Consider the following 10345-nt stretch of genomic DNA (forward strand, 5'->3'; position numbering starts at 1 on the left):
ACACATTGTCGGGTTTGTCCCTGGCTAGCCGCCACATCTTGTGTCTCTTGTCTTGGCTTGTTTTTCGTCGATAGTTTAATGTTCTATCCGCACTTTACTTTATGTACATATGATTGCTAATCTGTGGAATCTAATAAGAAAAAGAAGTAAACTGTTATAATCATAGAACATACCATAACTTAATAGAAGGCGAAATCAAAAGTTGGTCAATCTGTTAAATTCATGGGCAACAGTGAAGATCAAAGTGAAAGTTCTAAAGGTAGCAGAGAAATCATAACACCAGGTGTTAATTTAGAGGATGAAATTGTTAAAAAAAAAACAAAATTTCATTCGAGATCACTTGATGAAGAATAAATTAATTAAAGCATTTCAGCTTAATGCCATCCAATTATATAGGCCAGTTGAAGGACAATCTCAATATCAAATTGGAAAGGCACATCACCTACATGTCCATAATTTGAAAACATTGTTCAGGTACAATCCATATGCACATGTGGTGGATTATGTGGTTCTCGTTGATCTCAATCAGGTTCCCAACAAAAAAGTATTTGATAGGACATGATGTTTTGAATACAAATATTATGTAATTGGAGGGAACCATTTAGCAGAGGCCAAAAGACAATTGTTCGAGGAACATCCCAATAGCTCTCTTTTTGAAACAGTGAAATGCATCATTTATGTTGCTTTAACGGAAAGAGAGGCAAAGTTATTGACATGGGATCATAATGCAGATAATGAGTATAGAATGTCTATGACTTTCATCTAAAGGGTTAGATTTATTGATAATGAATTTGTAGAAAAATGTGGTGGAAATAAGATAAAATTCAGTTTATCAGAAGGAATGTTGTATGGAAACGGGTTATCAAGTTGAGGGTAAAATCAATTCAAAAGGTGGAAAAGTAAATTCAAATTTATTCAGAGGCAAGGATAACATTTTCCAATTGGTATTTAGCACTGGGGCGGTATGGGAATTGATTGATGAGATTTTCGACATGTGGGAAAATATTTCCATAAAAAATTAGAAGGTTAAAAGGTCTAAGCCCATAATATGTACCAACAGTAAGACAAGTCCTAAAATGAAGCAACTTCTAGAATATATGACTATCACACCTTGGATAACATTGCAAGGAGTGAAAGATGACAAACTAGTCAAATCAATACTATATTGTGTGAACTCAGGTGAATTTTCATTGCACAAAATGTGCTCGAAATTTCAAAAGTATGTTTGTTGAATTTTTTTTATTTTTTCTTGGATTATAATTTTCCTCTAAATATAACATATTGTTGTTGGTAGTATTTGTTATATATATCACTATATTAACAACTTTTATTTTATTTCTTCAATCATAATATTTATATGAAAATACAAGAACATATGGTTAAAATGTTAAATGAAGAGAGTTGGGATGATGTTGTATGCAACTACCCATAATCAAGTTCTACAACAACAATTAAAGATTTTTATCATGCATTCAAAAGGTATGTTGATTTTTAAATTCATTTTATTCATATGTAAAAAAAAATAGTTTATTGCTTATACATATATTTGTTTATTTCATTAAATACGTCGAAGAAGGATGCAAATAGAGTACCAAATACTTCCAAAATATCTGTTGAAAAAATTAAGATGGAAAGGTTGAGAAAGAAATGTCTTAGGAATGGTGAACTTGATCCTACTCTTATTCATTTCATTTGGAATGGGTTGGACACTATCCAATATCAAATAATACAACGTGGTTTTGAAGACATTACAAAAATCATACCTAAAAGGGAATATGCCCTTGTTATTGCGGACATTCCTCGTGGTTTCAATTTCCCAAACATTGGATATGATAGTGAGCCTTATACTTATCAAGATTTTAATAAAGTGGTTACAGAATTTCAAGAAGTCACAACATCACCATTTTGGAGATTTGTGACATTTCATTCAGACACAATTTATAATGTTATTAACAAGCTTCAAGGGAAAAGCAAACTCAAGGATGCAGCTTACATGGTAAAACATTGAAATTGTATGTTTGATTAATGTTAAAAAAAATCATTTATGTACAAGTCAATTGAACTTTTACTATGTCATGTTACAGACAAAATTCAAATCTTATTTCTTCCAGAGTTCAGCCAATTATAAGTGATTGCGAGTTCATCCATATTGAATGTTAGACAAAAGATGATAGCTATAAGCCTATTCTTCTAAATCGAGTAGATGGGAAGATTCATAGCCAAATACTGGTTCATGATGTTGTCATAAGAAAGTTAGCATATGAGGATAAAGATGCAAAAGGGGAGATAGTTAACATTTATCAAAAACAACAAGCATTGATTAACTATCTTATAGATTTATGTTCAAATGAAGGAGATTGGGTTTTGGATTTATTTTCAGGTTTAAGTAGGTTTTATTATATAAAATTGAATTTTAATATTCTTTTCTTTTAGTTTTTATGTATTTATACTTATTTACTTACTTATTTTTTTTGTGCTTGATGATTAGGTACAACACTAGCATGCTTCCTACAAAAAGGAAGAAATTGCATTGTGATTGAAAAAGGCCCACTACAATGCACTTTTATTCAACAAAGAATTAATGCTCTTCAATTTTTTTCAGATGTAATGAAAGAAGTTTGTTTGAGGAAAAGAGAATTAGATGAATCACGTGTGGAAAAAAAAGAAAAGGAACATCAACCACCATTATATGGAATGATTGGAAAATGACACTTTAGGAGATTTGCATACATGAAAGATACATTAGAAGAGAAAAATGAGGAAGCTGGAGCAGAAAATAATGTGGAAGAAGACAGTGATGAAGTTGTAGAAGATGATGAACATGGCTTATATGATATTGTTGATGAACTTTAAGTTATGCTTGTAAATCAAGCTCAATTTTGAGAGATATTCATTAATTTTACTTGTAATGTTTTGACTTTGAGATTTTATGAGAAGAATGAGCATTTGATTATTGTTGTTATATGTTCAAATTTTGTATTATCTAATTTTCACTTTAATTTTTATTTGAATTGTTTTTTTTGTAAAAAAATAATGATTACTAATAATTTTTAACATAAAATTCATAAGAAAAATCCATTTTTTCAGTTTTTTTGTTAGGATTTTCCCATTAATATTGTTTATTTGACATGTCATTTTTGACAAAAAGTCAAAAAATGTGTATTTTTTTCATTATATTTATATTGAAAATGTTTATTTTTTAATCAAATGTTTAAAATTATTATTTTTTTAGTGACAATTATTTGATGTGCATTGAAATATTAATTAACATTACATAAACATATAGAAAATACTAACTTTAAAATATTGACCATTTTTTTATTTTTTAACTATGTGAAAAAATTAAGATTTCATTACAAAAAAATTGAAAAGAAAAATAAAATAAAAACAAATACATAAATATACTTAAAAATAAATATCTTAGGGAAGAAGAAGATATTAGAAAATTTAAAGTGTCAAAAATAAACCCTCTAAAAAAAAGGGTTGATGTTGCATCAACAATTTTTAAAATCATCATGAAAATCACTCACATTTAAAAAAATATGTTCATACTTGATACATAAGAAAATTTAAAGTGCCAAAAATATGCTTAAAAAAAAGGTGTATTCTAAATCAACACTTTTCAAAATCGGGTGATTTTTTGCTTCCTCAAAAAAATGAGTAATTGGTAATTTTCTCATTTGATCGGTAACTATGTTTTATGTATATATGGGTTCATGATTACTAGTGACATGATATGCTAGTACTAGTTGCAGGTTTTGTTGATTATATTTATTATTTCATGGATCCATGGTTTGTTGCCATAATATTTTGATGCTTATTTTATGATGTGAGATGTGTTGATTTGATTTCTACTACTTTGAGTGGATGATTGCCTCCTGCTACAAATGGTGCACATATTTTTTACATGCTTATTGCTGCCATCATATAGATGTGTTTGTTGATGCATTAAGGATGATGTGATATGATGGTCATATGTTGTTGCTAGAAGTTCATGAGTTATATTTATTCTACTCAATTTATATCATGGTTATATGTTATTATTGCTCGCTATTTCATATCTCATGATGATCGGTTACTGCTTCTATCACTTCATTTTCTACTAGATGATGGCTCTATCTTATGCACTTGGATGGTTGTATGTATGATGATATTTATATATTGTTGATCATTCGTTGTCTTTTTTATTGGCCAAAATGTCTGTAAAGTTGGTCAAGGAGCTTATTTGAGTATGTATTGGGAAGAGACATAAGTTTTGCTCATGTTGTGGTCCTAAGTTTTGGTCGTGTAACAACAACATGCTTCGTATTGTACTTCATCAGTTATCAGTCATGTATTTTTCTTATGAAGCCATATAATCAAGTGTTCATGTCATTGAGTTCATGTTTTCATGAGTTGGTAATAGGAAGGTTATGGGTCATGACTAGTTGGTGCTTATTATGAGTTGTTGCAGCCATTTTGGGGCTATTGTATATCACATCATAGTCATTTTATAGCCTTTTATCTCATTATACATCCATGTACTACATTTTATTGTATTTCATTGGTCATGGTCATGTTGGAGAGAAAGTATTGATGTCTAGTATTCATTGATGGGGGTAAACATTCATATGGTTTGATGGGTGTTGTTTCAGTCATATATTGTATATCAGTCATATTGTATAGTCAGTCCCTTGGTTCTTGAGGTGTAGCCTTCAACTAGAAGGCATTGATTATAGGATGATGATGCTCAGGGGGGAGCATATCCAGTATTTTGTCGTTGATCAAACATGGTTTTTTGTTGTTTCCGCTACACTATGTTGTTGTTGGTTTGGATGAGAATGAGGTTGATGTGGTTGGTGTTGTTGAGTTGAGTGATATTACTACTTATGATGTGTTGCTACTCACATTAGATGTTGTTGATGGTTATGTTATGCTGCTAATGGATACAGTGATGTTACTCATGGTATTTTTTTGTTGTTGATCATGTTTTTGTTGAGTTGTGTGTTTTTTCTACAGGTTGAGAGTGGTGTTCATGGAGAGTTTGTTGCTACTACTTTAGGAGAGAGAGAGAGATGCATTATGATATGACCTTACTGGTGTATATGATGTGTTGTTATTTTTGTTGGTTATGGTATGTTGTTGTCCACACTATGTTGATTATTATAGTTGTCGTTTCTTGTTGATACACAACTAGTGTCTAGGGGGGGTAGTGTCTTTTCAACTATGCTTACTTGGATGAGCTCGACCCTTTTGCATCGATGTCAAAGGGGGAGTGGATGAGTTCATATTTTCATAGGTTGTTTGGATGGTTCAACTAGGGTTTCCATCAATGCCAAAGGATGAGATTGTTGGTATTTATGTTGTGATGTGGCATTGATGTTGTTGGTTGTAGTGATTGATGGTTGGCATTGATATCAGCTTGGGCATGTATTGCAAATGATTATGTTTCTTGACTTGTTTGTTCAAGTGCATTTACCTTGGTATTGGCATTACAAGTATTGGTATTACTATGGTATCATTAACTTGGTATTGGTTTGTGTGTGGTCCATGTCAGCGCTTGGTATTGGCATGACAGGTATTAGTATTACCATGGTATCTTCCTATGGTATTGGCTTGGAGATTACCATGGTACATGGGTCTATGGTATTGGCATAACCATGATATCTACTTGTGGTATTGATCTAGAGTTTACCATGGTACAGGGGTCTGTGGTATTGGCATAACCCTAGTATTTAGCCGTGGAATTAACTTGGAGATTACCATGGTATAGGTGTCTGTGGTATTGGTATAACCATAGTATTTACTCGTGGTATTTACATGGAGTTTCACATGGTACAGGGGTCCATGGTATTGGCATAACCATGGTATTTACCCATGGCATTAACTTGGAGATTACCATGGTACAAGTGTCTATGGTATTGTCATAACCATGGTATTCACCTACAGTATGGACTTAGATATTACCATGATACATGTGTCTGTGGTATTGGATAACCATGGTATTTGCCCAAAGTATTGATTGGAGATTGTTGAGTATATTTTGACATATATTCTTGTGATTCAAGAAGAATTGAACCAAAAAAAAACCATTTCTAGCATACGAATAGAGCTCCACTATAGAATTCAAATTAATTGATTTAATCATCTTCGGAAATTACAAATATGTGGAGAAAGGTTGCTCATTTGTTTTGGTTCTCTTGTGTGAGAAAATTGTCATAGTGTTTTGAAGAGCCATGTTGGGTTGTGTTATATTCTTTCCACGACTAGCCCACATAGTTAATCGGGGGCTTAGAGGGGGGCTGAAGCCCCCCTTCGTTGCGCTGATTGTGTAGCGGGGGGCGGGGGGGATCACAAGGGGTTTGAGGCGTACCCGTAACCCCACTTTATGGGGTCCGTGGCAGCGCCCCGGAAAATTTTGGTTTTGGACCCTATGTTAGGATGGGCGGACCCACCTATGGTTTTGTGCATGATTTTCGCACATTTTTTTAGACGCGATGGTTTTCGATCCATGGTATTGGATGCTTCAGCATGTATAAATATGTATTATAATATTGAAAGGAACATAATGAAAAATCAAGCTGGTAGTCCTGGTTTTGGGATCCAGGGGAAATCTCTGTGTATATGTGTTTTATGTGTTATGTTCTCGCATTGTTTATTTTTTGTGTTTTAGAATTCGTATGCAAGTAATTTTTGTACTGGGTTAAAACCTACATTTGGTATCGGAGCAGTTTTGGCTTCAAGGGGATGCCTTTGTTGCTGAGGGGTTTTTCTTGGGCCTGTGGTAGACCCTGTTTAGTGGGAGATCTACAAGATTGATTCTGGTGGTGAAAGAAGATGGCAAGCAATGGAAAGATAGAGATCGAGAAATTTAATGGTTAGAGTTTTGAGTTGTGGAAACTCAAGATGGAGGATCTGTTGGTCGATAAAGATCAGTGGATCGCAGTAGATCTGGGTACTAAACCAACGGGACTGTCCGATGAAGAATGGAAGAAGTTGGATCGGAAGGCAAAAAGCACAATACGATTGTGTGTCTCAGATTCAGTGTTGCTGAATGTATTAGGGGAAGCTACGGTGAAGGCTTTGTGGGACAAGTTAGGGACTTTGTACCAATCTAAGTCTCTGGTGAATAAATTGTTCCTACGGAAAAAGTTGTAGAACCTGAGGATGGAAGATGGAGACTCGGTGACAGAGCATCTGAATGCATTTAATACTGTGGTAAGTTAGTTAGCATCTGTTGATATTAAAATTTCAAATGAAGATAAGTGCATCAGTTTGTTGTGTTCTCTACCAGATTCGTGGGATAGTCTAGTTATTGCAATAGGTAGCAATGCAACTGCCTTGCAATTTGATGAAATAGTCTCATCCTTGCTGACGGAGGAGATGAGACGGAAAAATATGGAGAGCCAGAATGGTGATGCCTTGTCTATATGAGGACGGTCCCAAAACAGAAACAAAAATAAGTCATTGAGTGGGAGATCTAAATCTCCAAGAAAACCTGTAAAGGTGGTGTGCTGGAAATGCGAAAAGGAAGGGCACTACAAAAGGGACTATAAATCTAAAGTTCCTGATAAAGGAAAGGGATCTGATGATGCTCCTTCTACAGAGGCGAAAACCACCTCAGATGAAGGTGGGGATGTGTACTTGGATTCTTCAAGTACACATGTAGATCATGAGGCATGGTTGATTGACTCAGGTGCATCCTTTCACTTAACTCCCCATGGAGAGTGGTTCTGCGAGTATGAGAAATACAATGGTGGTGATGTCTTCTTAGGGGATGATAGGAAGGCTAGAATCATTGGTCGCGGAAAAGTAAAGTTGAAGTTGCAATGTGGAAGGGTTAGAACACTTCTGGGTGCTTTGCATATTCCTGCATTGACCAGAAATCTGATTTCTATAAGCAAGCTGGATGATACAGGTGTAAAAACAGTGTTCGAGAAGGATACCTGCAAAATGGTTCGGGGAGCACTGGTATTGATGTGGGAAGTTAGAAGTGGAACTATGTACAAGCTACAAGGTAGCACTACTATTGATGGGTGTAATAGTTCTATGGTTCCTGAAATTGGAGCAGAAAATCTAGTGGTCTCTGGAGGGAATACCATGTTGTGGCATCAAAGGCTTGGACATATTGGAGAGAAGGGCCTTCAAATACTTCATGGTAAAGGTATGGTAGAAGGTATGAGTAATAGCTCTCTGGATTTTGATTTCTGTGAAAATTGTGTATATGGGAAGCAGAATCGGGTGAGTTTCCCCTTTGGTAGTAAGAGGGCGAAACATATATTAGAACTTGTGCACAGTGATGTGTTTGGACCTGTGAAGGTTCTATCACTGGGTAAGTCTGTGTACTATGTATCATTTATAGATGACTTCTTAAGGAATACATGGATATATTTCCTTAAGAAGAAATCTGAAGCCTTTAACAGGTTTAAAGAATTTAAGGCTCTTGTGGAAAATCAGACAGAGAAGATAAAGGTGCTGAGGATAGATAATGGTGGAGAGTTTTGCAGCAAGGAATTTGAAGAATTCTGTAACAAGTGTGGTATAGCATGACAGAAGAATACTCCATATACACCTTAGCAAAATGGAGGTGCAGAAAGAATAAATAAGACGTTGATGGAAAGGGCAAGAAGCATGCTCAGTGGTGTCAGGTTAGGACAGGAATTCTGGGCAGAGGTAGTGGATACTGCATGTTACCTGGTCAACAGGTCACCTTCATCAGCGTTGGAGGATAATACTCCACAAGAGGTATGGACTGGTAAGAAACCCTCTCTTTCACATCTGAGGGTATTTGGATGTGATGCATATGTACATGTTCCAAAGGAGAAACGAACCAAGTTGGATAGTAAATCTGAAAGGTGCATCTTTATTGCATATAACGATGGTTTAAATGGTTATAAGCTTTGGAACCCAGTCACACGGAACGTTGTGTACAGCTGAGATGTGGTGTTCAGAGAGGTAAAAGATGTTATTAAACATGAATTCCAACCAAAGGAACCTGAGAAGATAGAGTTTGAGCTTAAGGAGGAAGAATCAGACTCTACAACAGAGGAGGAATCAGAAGATGAAGAGCCACAAACTCTGGGTGTCAGAAGATCAGTTCAAGAAAGAAGGTAGCCAGAAAGGTATAGTCCATCTGCTTTCTATTCAAATTTTGCTTTATCTATTACTGACAATGATCCCAGAACGATGAAGGAAGCAGTAGATTCAGAGGATGGCAAACTCTGGAAAAAGGCCATAGTTGATGAAATGGCATCTTTGCACAAAAATGAGGCTTGGGATCTGGTGGAGATGCCAGCTGGAAGGAAACCCATTGGCAGCAAATGGGTGTTCGAGAAGAAGACAAATGAATCAGGAAAGGTGGAGAAATACAAAGCTCAGTTGGTAGCAAAAGGTTATTCCCAGGTGTTGGGCATTGATTTTGGTGATATTTTTTCTCCTGTTTCCAAGGTAACTTCTATTAGATTACTTTTATATGTTGCTACTGCTTTTGATTTTGAGGTAGAACAGATGGATGTGAAGGCAACGTTTCTTCACGAGGATCTGTAAGAGGAAATATACATGAAGCAACCTTAAGGCTTTGCGGTGAAGGTTAAGAAAGAACTACTATGCCAGTTAAAGAAGTCTCTGTATGGGTTAAAACAGTCACCAAGGATGTGGTATCAGAAATTTGATACATTTATATGGGACTTGGCTTCACCAGAAGCAAAGCAGATCACTATGTGTATTTTAAATTAATTTGTGACCATGTTATTTATCTGGTCTTGTATGTGGATGATATGTTGCTGGTTGGAAATGACAAAGAAATTATCTAGGATTTGAAGACCCAATTGTCCTCCAAATTTGACATGAAAGATCTTGGTGCTACAAACTATATTTTGGGCATGGAAATTAAAAGATATTGGGCAAATAGGAAGATTTGGTTAAACCAGAGGAAGTATGTCGAGACAATACTGCAGAGGATTAATATGCAGGATAGTAAACCGGTGAAGGTTCCTATTCCTGTAGGTGTGAGGTTATATGCTGAACAGTGTCCCAAGACACAAGAAGAGGAAGAGGACATGTCCCGTGTTCCATATGCAAATGCAGTCGGTAGCCTAATGTATGCAATGGTCTGTACTAGACCAGACATTGCACATGCAGTGGGAGTATTGAGTAGGTTTATGTCAAAACTAGGGAAGGAGCACTGGATAGCAGTGAAGCGGGTTTTAAGGTATTTGTGTGGCACTAGTGATTATAGTTTGTGCTACCAAGGAAGATCAGGATCGGATAGAATGTTGGATATTCATGGATTTGTTGATGTAAATTGAGTTGGAGATCTGGATTAGAGAAGATCTACAAGTGGGTATGTGTTTAACCTATTTGGAGG

This window comes from Pinus tabuliformis, chromosome J (assembly GCF_031772625.1).
Source record: "Pinus tabuliformis cultivar Carrire ecotype Pingquan chromosome J, CPIR1, whole genome shotgun sequence".
Classification (NCBI taxonomy): Eukaryota; Viridiplantae; Streptophyta; class Pinopsida; order Pinales; family Pinaceae; genus Pinus; species Pinus tabuliformis.